At 30.2% G+C, this 13,118-nt stretch overlaps 1 protein-coding gene across 24 annotated transcripts in view; it reads left to right on the forward strand.

Moving 5' to 3' along the window:
* The window catches only part of LOC126744584 (protein turtle), a 735,337-nt gene that overhangs the window by 162,933 nt on the left and 559,286 nt on the right, over positions 1-13,118 (forward strand). For 2 of the 24 annotated variants that reach the window (XM_050452061.1, XM_050452067.1), the window contains exon 3: positions 2,289-2,360. The exons of the other annotated variants lie outside the window; for them this stretch is intronic. The gene's annotated coding sequence lies outside the window, so the exon portion shown is untranslated. The remainder of the gene's footprint in view (positions 1-2,288; positions 2,361-13,118) is intronic. 24 annotated transcript variants of the gene reach the window in all.

The raw sequence follows: 13,118 nt of genomic DNA on the forward strand, positions 1-13,118 counted from the left end.
CAATTATTATTATTATTATTATTATTATTATTATTATTATTATTATTATTATTAACTTAAGTGTCATCCGCAAAAGCTTGTAATTTGCAATGTTTTGAAGACTTAAGTATATCACTCCAGATAAGATGTTAACCTTATCAGAAAAAAAAATATATTTTAAAATATATTTTTTTAAATATGACTCTACCGACTAGTTCAGAAATCGATACTATTTAATTTTTTTATAAAAAAGTCATAGTTTATCCTATCGAACGCTTTCGAAAAAACTAAAAGATCAAGTACCATTGACAATTTTTTATCTAATGGGGCTATTATGTCATCAGTGACAAAGGCAACTTCAGTTCTTAAGTCTTTTCTAAAGCTACATTGATTTTTTGGAATAATTTTAATTACATTGCATTGTGCAATCCACTAGTTGTATTACATATAGATTTTTTTTGAACTTTTGGTAAGGGTTTACCTATCGATATCCACTGATTTAGAAAGTAATTCTGTTCTATACAGGAATTAATTATGTAAATGATAAAAACATCCAAAAATAGATTACCATATATTTTGAAAATACTTCCATCCCTGAAGCACTGGTACCAAGACTATGAATTATTTTATTAATTTCAGTAACAGAAATTCAATTAAAAGCAAACTCAGTTGCATTATTAAAAATATTTTGGTCTTAGAAAGCTTATTTTAGAAGAGCTCTAGTCAAGCGAAATATGTAACTTTGTCATTTTATTAAATGTTTCTGTGATGCTGTAGATTTTGTGTTTTTACCTTTTATAAAAAAAAATATTCCAAGTTTGTGTTAAGTTTTTTACTCCGGACATACATTTATTAAATATTGTATTCTTCTCTTTCTGATCATCGATAGTCTAAGATTTCTGAGCCTTTTATAGTGGTCCCACGCATATAATACTTGTTCTCTTAAAATCTCGTTATTAATTTACTAACGTACTAAAGTTTCTATTGCGCAGACGGTAAAACACAGAAAACCTATATAATTTGCATCTACTTTTTAATTTAAGAATAAGATACTTATATTACGTACTTTCTCGCGTTCAAATCTAAAAAACCAAGCAAGTAATTTAACATTCTCGTAGTGGGAAACCTGAATTTAAGTCACATTGATTACTTGCAACTTCGATTGAATACTTCGTAAATTAATTAAAATGAGGTTAATTTTCTGTCACATTATAGAGGGACTAGAAATAATAACTTTTTAAGGTCTTCGACAGGAGTTTTTTTCGAAGTTTAGAAACCTTAATTAGTAGGGTCTATATGCTAGGACCCAAAAAACGTGCAATGCATGGCTTTTTAGAACGATATCGGGGATCAGTAGCAATTCTAACGTACAAATCAACTATCGGAACTGGGTGTAGGAGTTTATAAACATAAAAAAAAACCATTGAATTGAAATTCCAACAAGATAGCCTATGTCTATGTGTGAGTCTTACTCGGTAGAGCGAATGATTGGAGAAGAAATAGGCTTAAACTTTAAATAAGTGAGATCGCCGGCTAAGTGGGCTATTGGATATTGGTAAGCAAGATACTCGTTAGGAGTTAATTAAACGAGTTAATGAACAGTGCGATTCAATAGTGGTCATGGAAGTCATAATAGGAATATTATGTAATACTTTGAGAATAGAATTTGCGAGCATATGGCTTTTAGACATTTATAAAATTATATATACCTTCAAGCAGATATCAAAGTTTAATACTTAATAAATCATTGCAACACATAATGCACCCTTACTTCAATCTTGTAGTTTTGATAGAAGTATTAACAAATATATCCCCGATATTAACATGTATCTAGAAAAACTAAAATATTTCTAAACTATTTTATTTATGATCATCTAAAATTTAATAATATCTCATTGAACTGGTTTCAGTTTTCGTTGACAAAACAAATCATTTGACACAAATGCTTCACTTAGTCTGATTAGCTAATCCAGCAATACCTCTCCTACTAAATAAAACAAATTTTTATAAGTAATATAAAATATTGGACTTAACTACTATTTAAAGTGTTTGCAGTATTTATTTTTAAAGCTGTTTTCTTTTTTAACACCTGCTTTTACGGCATTAAATTTACAGATCTATAACCTAGTTCTCTTACCCAAACAAAATATATGTAATTTAATAAAATAATTTACAACTTTAATATCGATTTAAAATATTTTCATTGACACTTCGTATTTGCCGGTCATCAAGTGTTTACATTATATAAAACATTCAATTTTCTAAGGCTTGGTAACTGTAACATCTAATACAAATTATTTTAATTTCAGGTAACATATCATATTTCTGATAGAAAAACAAAACTGTGGGCCGCGAACAAGAATATATGATTAACAACTATAGTAAGTAACATATTTTAAAATATTGATATAGTGATAAATGATAGATAAAATCTATACTGAAATGTTAATTAATATATAAGCAAAAACATTATAAGTGATGTTAAAACAATTGATTTTGTTTGAATATTATTAATTGACGTTTTAAAATAGAAATGATGATTAAATATTTCAGTATATTATCTACATTTGCTAGCAGCTGCTGACGTTTAGTTGATTATCTTGCCATACCTACTCAGCCTATTCATTTTAATTTTTTTTAGTTTAAAATTATCCAGTGTATTATTTATGTGCACACTAAAGTGTCATTGTAGACCATTAAAGGGTTTTACATAATCTAATTATTGAAAATAGAAAGAGTTATTTTCTTTAAAATTATTTATTTTATAATTTCCTGACGCTGCAAAAAATAAAATGAGTATCGCATCCGCTTGAGATATGCGACAGTAAAGTTACGAAATTCATACTTTGACATAGTAAAAGTAATTTAATTGGGTCTCTTTAAATTCTCTTTTAAGGCATATATATTACATTCCAACAACAGATCGCTCGCTCCCATACTGCAGCAGTTGTATTCCCTTCCAGTTCCTTAAAGAGCCGATATTAATATTTCCTTATTCACTTGATTTTTCGTCCGTGAAATACATCTGAGATATGATTAGAAGAATAGCAAACTTTTGAACTTCATAATGAATTTCGTATTATTTGATTGTTTATTAAAACACCTTTATTGCTCGAAAAAGCTGTTGCGTGATGTTACTGAGTTATATTTAAATACCAATAACTAATAATACTTAGACTAGATTAGACTTAATACTAAAAAAACTTATTACTTTACTTTGCTGATTAAACATAATCAAAACATAAATATTGGTATTTATATTTATATTTTGTATTTTCTCATCAAATAAAAACATCTCATTAAAACAAAAAGCATTAGTAATTTTATAAGATATAACTTATTTTACTACTGCGCTGTTTAAAGTTTAGTCTCTTGGCATCTTAATTACTTATTAATCTAGCTGGCTTACGATATTCCGATTTATTATCGATATAAAATTTACTTGTTTCTTTCGGATATTAAATTTAAATGGTCTTAAGTTATTTAATTTTTAAGCTTCGTTTTCTTTTTGCAATTTACTAAAATTTTACATACCATTTCATCTCAAATTTCCAAAAAAAAATAAAACTTGTTAAGTTATAAGGCAGCATCCCCCAGTATCAATTGTCATATGTATATTAATACAAAAGTTTATAATAGTAATAGTACTCCAATACATGGTTACTTAGATATGCTATGGATATAACCGATTTACTCGTAAATCGTAAGAACTTGCGAAATCTTCTCAACCACAATAGGATCAATTACTTTTTAAAAACAAATCGAGAAGTACAGTATAAAGTATCCTATCTGATGTATTTCACGTATTCCACTGAAGTCTTTTCTAAAGACATGCATAGATTTTGGAGTAAACAAATGCAAAACACAAGCAATGCTAAGAGGCGTCCACAGCAGTACTGGGTTTAAACTTGAAAGCAGAGAATTAATAAAGCTCTTGGAATAGGATGAGAAACACAAATACCTTGATTTTCCGCAATCGATCCAAACCCAACATAGTGCCATTAAACAGAATATCACACAAAAATACTTCCGTCAAAGCATCACTTATGCTGTACCAATACTGACAGACACGTTTGAAATAGTAAAATGGACGGAGACTGACTTTGGAGAAATTAAAAGCAATACTCGAACAATGACGACAAAGTACAAAACCCACCATCCGAAATCTGCTATAAAACGGGTAGTGCTGCCAAGAGTTCATGGAGGTAGAATGGTACTTGATATTTCATCTTTTCGTGATAAGCAAATAGCCAACTTGCACAAGTACCTCTTTCAGAAGGTTGAATTTTTTCTATTGTACAAAGCGGCTACTTTGGCGGATGAGAGATATACTCCATTAAATCTAATGGCAGCTAATGTCAAACTAGTTGTAGACAAAAAGTGGACCAAATTTAACAGCAAGTTAACACCTAAAAACAAAAAGCCTTGCATGGAAGGCACCGTCATGAACTCAGTGCTGAAAATGTCAATATAGTTACATCGAACTACTGGCTGACTTCTGGACTGCTTAAAACCGAGGGATTTATCTTCGCAATTCAAGATCAGGTAATCAAGCCACTAGAAACTAACTTAGAAATATTGTCAGAGATTCGGCGGTAGTAGATAATAGATGTCGTAGCGGTCTTTGCACTGCTGAAACAAGACAGCACATCACAAAAAACTGTACATCATCAACTTGGTCAGAACCTTCAGCTCACACACTTCAATGTCCCTCACTATTAATATACCTCCGAAAATATTCTGGAAAATGAAAAAGACACTATCGATTGTGCTGAAATAAATGTGTTATTACAGGTAGAACTATTCCGGCCAATCGACTAGATTAACTTTAGTTAGACAACGAACAAAGAAAGACTTTTCTGATAGATATTGCTGTGCCTAATACAGTGTTGGAAATTTGGATCCTCAAATAATATGTTTATAATTTTGAACGCCGTTTTCAACTATGCTAAAAACAATAACAGTAAACAGGATAAAGCATCGTATAATAGTTGCCAATAGTTTTGAGAACTATTATCCAATGCTTTACTCAATTTAACAATATTGCTTTTAGCATTTTGGATTACCGTTTTTTAATGTATGAAAAATATTATAACTGCTATATAAATATTTCTGTGGAAGCATTCAACTTTGACATACATTTGCTACTGCTATCATTAGACCCTTTCGTAAACAATAACCGCAGGTCCTGTGTTAATCATTCTTTCATGCCTATAATGATTATTGATGGATACGATATCAAGAAGAAAATCATCACTTATCTTGGAAAAATACTTTGGATATTTTGTTATATTGACTCAAGCAAATATAGTATAAACAAGTTATCCATCATTAGTGGCATAGCTTCTAAGTCTAAAAATGATCACTTCTAGGAGATATGTAGCTATACTACAAGCCAATAACATTGCATCGAGTAAAAAATTTAACCGCTATAAAATGGGATTGGACGTTATCTTGCTGGAATGTATCAATATTCTTTAAATGTATAACAAACGGCTCCAGAACCTCCAGATAACCCAAAATGATCCCCCTTCGTTAATACGAATTATTCTTTTGGAGTTTTAGTTGGACTTAGAGAACTAAAATACCACTAGGTAGATTGAATTTATCCTAACCTATCACTGTCAAATTTTAACTATTCTTGAATGATCGTGGGTCGATAAATGACATCTAAGCTCGTCTAAAAATATGATATTTTTTTAACAACCTTTCTGATTTGCTTACTGAGTAGTACTAATTGAGTACTAACCCTAAACGCTATAAAACAATCCTGTAAGAACCAATTTAGCAATATATAGAACTCATTATTGATTCTGTTCTATTTTTAAAAGAAAATGTTGCGTATCAATCTTGAAGTTCAATATTGATCTTTAAATGTAAGTAAATAAAGTTCTTTTATTTTTCTCATTATTTTAGATTATCCAAAGCCTTTTCTTTAATACTGCCTACTTCTTCTGGTAATTTTTTTCAAAAAATAATATTTGTGACAATTTCTTTTCATTCAACTTAAAATTCTGCAAAATACTATTCTCGGGATATCACTTAATTGATTCGCCTAAAATTAGATAAAATCTCTTTTTATCCACGTTTTTTGAAGCAATTCATATAGTAGAAATCCATTTAAAGGCAACCTAATTTATTTTTTTTGAAAAAACGAAGCTCCAAAAGTGGGATAGTCGGCGGAACATATGCTGCTTTTAGTAAAACTACAACGTAATCTTACTCAAAAGAGAAAATTCCAATTTAATATCTATATTATTTTTCCTGGCCAGAATGAGGTACCAGAGTATGGGATGCTCTGGTACCCAACGTATTTTAGCCAACGATCTCATGTTAACTAACAGAATTCTTATTATTCGGTCTAATATTGCATTAACTGGTTGCTATTTGATTAATTGCTTAGCTAAGATTAATTACGTATGATTTATACAGTAAACCTAAGTGCAGCTTACGAATTACATGTACAGTGTGTCCCAAGATGAGCGAATTTATACGTAAAAATGGCAAAAAATTTTGGGGTTAAAATTTGACCGTTTGGCATGCATCCCTGCTTGATTAAAAATTAAAATTTAGTATATTTTTATTTTTTTAAATCAAGCATATCTTGATACGAGCATACCGAATTTCATAACCATAGATTTACTTTGATTTTTACGTTTAAATTATTTAATAATTATTTATTCTTACTTTTTTAAAAGTTTAAACAAAAACCAAATAAATATTAATAATTAAAAGAGTGAAAATTATTGTCCTTGGACTAATTCTTTTTACGATCGGTAGGAGTTTTTTGCTCGTGGAATGCATGCCGCTATTGAGTTCTTTTTTGCTGCATTTAAGAGTTTTTGTCGAACTTTCTAAAACATAAACATTCTCAATTAAATGTGGCAGCTGTTATAAAACATTGTCACTGTCGAAGAAATGCACAACAAACGTACTTAAAGCTATTAATAAAATTATCAGAATTTACCGAAAAACTTTAAATTTCGAGCTGAAAATATTCATTGTGCATCATATGGTAGTGGAAATAGTATATCTTAAAGTACGTTTTGAATCTTTTTCGTGAAAAATATTCACAAGTCGAAGTAACAATATCTTCTGCGAGACGACTTATTAAACTTTTTGATGCCAAAGGTAGTGTCGAAATGAAGAAAAGCAGAAAAAGAGATACGATGACAACGATGCTGCTACAATCCTTGCTCTGGAGTCAAATGCTGAGAACTCTCGGTTGCGATTGAGAGCTAGGTCGGCGGTGCTAAACCTTCAAACCAAGGTACTTGCATACATTAGAAGAGGGGGATGAAGCGCGCCGTTTATTATTTTCTGCTTGGTTAGGTGATAAAATTTTAGAGAACATAGATTTTCATAAGAAAATAGTATTCTTGGACGAATCTACCTTTACGACAAACGGTGTAATTTCATCCAAAAATTGTCGGTTTTGGTCCAACGAAACGCCAAACTTTTTAATCCATGGCAACAGGCAATATTTTCAAAAAGTCAACGTATGGTGCACTATATCTTACCATTTAGGTATTATAGGACCATACTTTATTGAAGGATCTCTTAATCAAGAAACGTATCTGCAAATTTTGGAAAGATTTTTTGAAGATTACTTACTACCTTTACCAGTACTAGTATTACCTTTACTAGAACCTTTACCCGTAGATTTTATCAAAGAATAAATCTTTATTTTCAACACGACGGCTGTCCAGCGCACTCCACTATTTGAGTAGCAGAATGGTAGAATAGAACTTTTCCGAATCAATGGATTGGAAGACGCGGCCCAATTGAGTGGCTGCCAAGATCACCTGATTTAATCATTTCTGATTCCTATTTATGAAGCCGGCTCAAGCGAATTGTTTATTCCGAGCCATTACCAAATGACAGGGAATTACTAAAACAAAGAATTAGAGATGCTTGTAATTCAATTTTCATTGAATAAATTAGAAATTCTTTTAAAATGTTTAGGAAATATATTAAAAAATGTTTCGATAATGGAGGTAGCTACATTGAATAAATTTAAAATAGGTAAATAATGTAAATTTTCTTGTTAAATTAGACGTACGATGTACATTTTGTTACAAATATATTTTTGAGGATGGTTTGTAACTCTTAGATCAGTGATTTATCTATTAGATAAATAAATTTGTTCGTTTTTTTCTAATAATTAAATATTAACAAAAAAATAAAAATTACAGGTACATAAAACATAAAAATTAAAGTAGGCCTATGATTATGAAACTCGGTATTCAGGCATAATTTTGCATTCTAAACAACTTTTTCTCATAAACTTTTTTTATATCTTATGTAGAAATACTACTTTACCTACTGATAAAATTTAAAAAATGCTCCTATCAAGGCATGCTTAATTAAAAAAAAAATTAAAAATAATAATATGCTAAATTTTATTTTTTGATCAAGCAGGGCTGAATGCTAAACGGTCAAATTTTAACTACAACATTTTTTATCATTTTTACGTATAAATCCGCTTATCCTGGGACTCACTGTATATAGGTATTGGTTAGTCAATTTTAATTGAAACGGTACTCCATATCTATGCGGTTGGTCTGTAGCTTTTCCCAAACTAAATTATTCGTCATTGGTGCGGTTTATCTGAGATTCTTTTCCCGAAGTCATGGAAATCGATTCGTGTTCTTGCCGGATTTTTGCAGCTAAGTTAGACTAATTTATGGCAGTACTGTATACATAACACATCCGGAAATAATTATAAAATATTTTATTTATAATTAATTCGGATGGACTAATAAGTAGAACGATAAGGCAGGGTCTTATAAAATGATGGATACCAGATTGGTAAGTTATAATATGAACCTCGCCATAAGGTAATTCAATAAATTTAATCTTGTAAAATGTGTAGTTGATAATGAAACTTTTTAAGTAAGAAAAATATTTTTATTCACTAATTTCATAAGAACTTTAAAACAAAAGACGCAAAACGTTAAGCAATTTAGGTGCTTTCATTTTTTTTTAACAAAATCAATACCTGAGAAAATGTTTGCAATTTATAAAATTGTTGAAATCAGCTAAATTCGGTTATTTTATATTTAATTTTAAAAATATCAAAGAAAGAAACAAAACAAAATTGGGTAATAGTAATTGACACTGATATATTCTTATATTTCTTATTTTTTATAATTTTCTTAGAAAAAACACTTAACATAGGAATGTTAATTGATTTAGAGAGGCTATTTTTTAAAATTAGTTTGGTTGATACAGGATGTCCAAAAAAAGCGTGGTACATAATTTTAACTTTTTTTTTAAATGGAACCACCTATTTTTTTTTTTTTTTGAAATAGAAGTATCGTTTGACGCTCTCTTTAACCCTAAAACCGTTTTGCCCTAAAATGCGGAGTTTGCTTATTTATTAATAATTAAAAGAAATTTTCACGAAAATCAATGTATCACGTTTTTATCTTTTTGAAAAATCTATGTAGAGTCCTTAGCTTAGCTCATTTTATCTTTCGAAATTCCAAAATTTAGTGGTGATCAAAGTGATCAAAATCTTTACTCAAATAATAACATTTTTAATTCAATTTTGCGCTTTTTTTTTAAATGGAACACCCTGTATCTAGTAACGCGATTTGATAGAGCATTCTCTTATTTTCAATTTGATATCAACAAGTTTGCCTTTATGTCTAACCGTTTTCTTAAAATTTGTTCTTAAAGGAAGAATAACACATTTTTTCACAGACATTACGATACTTACGATGGAAAACAATGAATACATATTTTATGGAATCAGGGTGAAAAGCACTTTGTCACTCTGTTCAATTCTATTTCAAATACTTTTTAGTAAGAAAAAAATCAATAGTTGTAGTAACCATAATGAAATTATAGAAGTAAAGACAAGTAATATAAATCCATGATGCTTATCTTCTATTTTAAAAGTAGGAAAATTTTCTCATAAGTAAAAATTTCAGAACTTTTTTGGCTTTAAGAGTTTATGCCGAAAAATTTCCCAATAATCGATATTCTGATGATAAACCCAACATCAAACTAGAACGAAAACAGTTTTAAATGATGAAAACCAATTGGCAATCACTATGTCAGTTGTAGAAACACCGGAAATTAGTGTAAGATAAATAAGTAAGAACTTAGAAATATCAAAATCGTCCATGGAAAAATGTCTGAAGAGAAACAAATATCATGCTTAGATACATCAAGAAATTGCCGAAAATGATTTTGAAAAAAGACAACTTTTTGTCAATGGGCACAAAATCAAGCAGCAGAAAACGAGATTTTCTTTAAAGTTGTACTTTTTACTAATGAATGTACGTTTCACAGAAACGGTTTTGTGAACCGACATAACTTTCACTTTTACGATAGAGAAAATCCGCATCGAGTTTTTGCCAATAATTTTTAACACCGATAGAGCATCAATGTTTGGGGTGAAATAGTACATGATTTTGTTATTGGTCCATACTTTTTTGAAAATCGTGTAACAGGAGAAGTGAGTGTGTTCTTAAGAGACGATTTTCCACGCTTGACTCAAGATCTTCCCGACTTTGGAAGGCATCAGATATGGCTACAGTTCGATGGTGCACCAGCTCACTTGAGTGCAGATGTCAGGGAACATATCACGCACCAATTTGGTAATAGATGGAATGGAAGGCTAGGTTAGTTATTAACACGTTAACTACCGTGAGACATACATATGGTGTCTCATGTTACTTTCAATATTTAATGGTTTCAAAAATAAGTCCTTCATAAAATCAAAATGTATAGAAAATAAACATTTTTATTGATAAGAATACAGCATAAAAGCAAGAAAGCTAAAAAATTATTGAAATACATCCAAATTCAACCATTCAAAAATTATTTGGTACAGTTATGTACCTGAAAAACATGTCCAGATTCTCTTTGAAGCTTTTGATAACAAATAACGCATCGACGTCTGTTCTGTCATTTGATCCGAGAGATCAATGTAGGCTTTATGTTTGTTGTAGTCAACAATCGCAGCAGGTTTTCGGAATTCTTTATCATGGTTGCTAACTCATCAGTGTGTTTTGTGAATAAGGTAAGCACATCTCTTTTGTCCTTTCACTTTTGGACAATTACACCTGAGGTGCTTTTAGGTGCCTCGGTTTCTCCTTTCCTAAGCTTTTTGTTAACAATTTGCTTAGGATTTATTTTTCGATTTGATCGAAGGGTGCCAACTAAGTGAGTGTTCCTGGCAAGTAGAGAATGTGTGAAAACTATACTTGTATAATAATTATCTCTAAAGATAATACGTTCTTTGTCAAGTAAGTCATTTGCATGAGTAAGTACTACTTTTTGTGATGAAGATTGGCCCTCTACCGGACTTGCCCACAATAAATCAACATACTGTAAATATATCCCTCTTCGATAATTGAAAGGCTTCCGATACACAGCTTATAAAGTTTTATTCCGAACTTGTGCATCCGGAACAAAAAAGATGCTTAATACGGATGCTACGTACGACTCTGCTTCACGAAATGACAGGCTCAGGCAGGTGGAAGTGAGATGCAACATTTGTTGCACATGGCCATTGATTTAAGCTTAATGTATTGAAGCTGCGTGACCATACGAAGAGTCTCATAAAAAAATTACCAAAAAGTTTCTAAAAAATTTCTTTTTTGTAAAACAAAATATTCATAAGTGTTCTAGAACACCACAATAATCTTTTAAAAGAAAAAAAAAGTTAGCCGGAAGAACTGATTTTTTTTCAGCATTACGGCAGTCAACGTGTTAAAATTAACTTTTGTATATATAGTTATTAAACTTTATACTTGATAGGTCCTATTGGATGGCCTCCTAGGTCACCGGATTTAACGCCTCTGGATTTCTTTTTGTGGAGAAATGTTAAATCCGAAGTTCGTATTGTATTGTACCCGTAATCGTATTGTACCCACAACTAGGGAAGATATGGTGAGCATACTAGAGTCTCTTAGATGTACTACGCTTCCTGCAGTTAGAACTTTGGCACGTAGGGTTGATTTGTGTTTGGAGCTAAATGATAGACCCTTTGAGCAATTTTTGTGATATAACTTTTTTTATAATGTATTTAATAACTGTTGTTAAGGTTTTTGGTGAATTCTTGATGTGACTGAACTTGATGGGAGTGATTTATTTTTCTTGTGGGATTTTCCTACGGACGATTTCTAGATTTGTAAGTCCTTACTTATTTTCCTTACTCTAATTTCCGGATTTCCTACAACCGACTTGGTGACTGTCAATTTGATTTCTTCATTTAAAGCTGTTTTTCTTCTAGTTTGTTTTTTGTACTCTCATTTTAAAACCAGTAAGAGAAAATACCGGATTTAATAAAGCAACCCCAACAAAGGAATTTAATATTTTGTTAAATTTCTTTTTTTATAATGTGCTCTACAATTTTGTTAAAAATTAATAAAAGATAGACGGGTCTATAATTTCACACTATTTGCTTATCATCATTCTTATATACATATAATGGTTTAATAATTACATCTTTAAGGCAATCTGGAAAGCATCTTGTATTAATTGATTTGTTGATTATTGAGGTAAGGATTTAAATAAATTTATATACATAGTTTATATTTATATATTATATGCAATAAATAAAATAACATACAAATAATGAAAAATACAAATTTCAACATGTTAATTATGTAAAACACTACTCTCTAAAGGTTTCGATTGTTGTGCTATGAATTCTGCCACTCTTACAATCTCGTAAATATGCATTCATATCTAAATCTTAGACCCATCCGCTACATAGATTTTTTAAAAAGATAGAAAAGGTCCTTGATAAATATTAAGATCTAAATGATACGTTGATTTTCGTGAAAATTTCCTAATAATTTTTTAAGTTGTTAATAAATAGGCAACGTCGCATTTTAGAGCAAAATAGTTTTAGGCTTAAAGAGAGCGTCGAATAAGACTCCCATTTCGAAAAAAAAATATAGGTGGTTCCATTTAAGAAAAAGTTCAAAATACTACGCTTTTTGGGACACCCTGTATCAACCAAACTAATTTTAAAAAGTAGCCCCTCTAACTCAATTAACATTCCTCCTATTAAAGGTTTTTTCCGTTTTAAGATTTAGCCGCAATCGAGCACCGCGATATTAAATGGACCGCCTATATATATATATATATATATATACCACATTAGTAAAATCTTG

Source organism: Anthonomus grandis, chromosome 14, assembly GCF_022605725.1.
Source record: "Anthonomus grandis grandis chromosome 14, icAntGran1.3, whole genome shotgun sequence".
In the NCBI taxonomy this organism is placed as follows: Eukaryota; Metazoa; Arthropoda; class Insecta; order Coleoptera; family Curculionidae; genus Anthonomus; species Anthonomus grandis.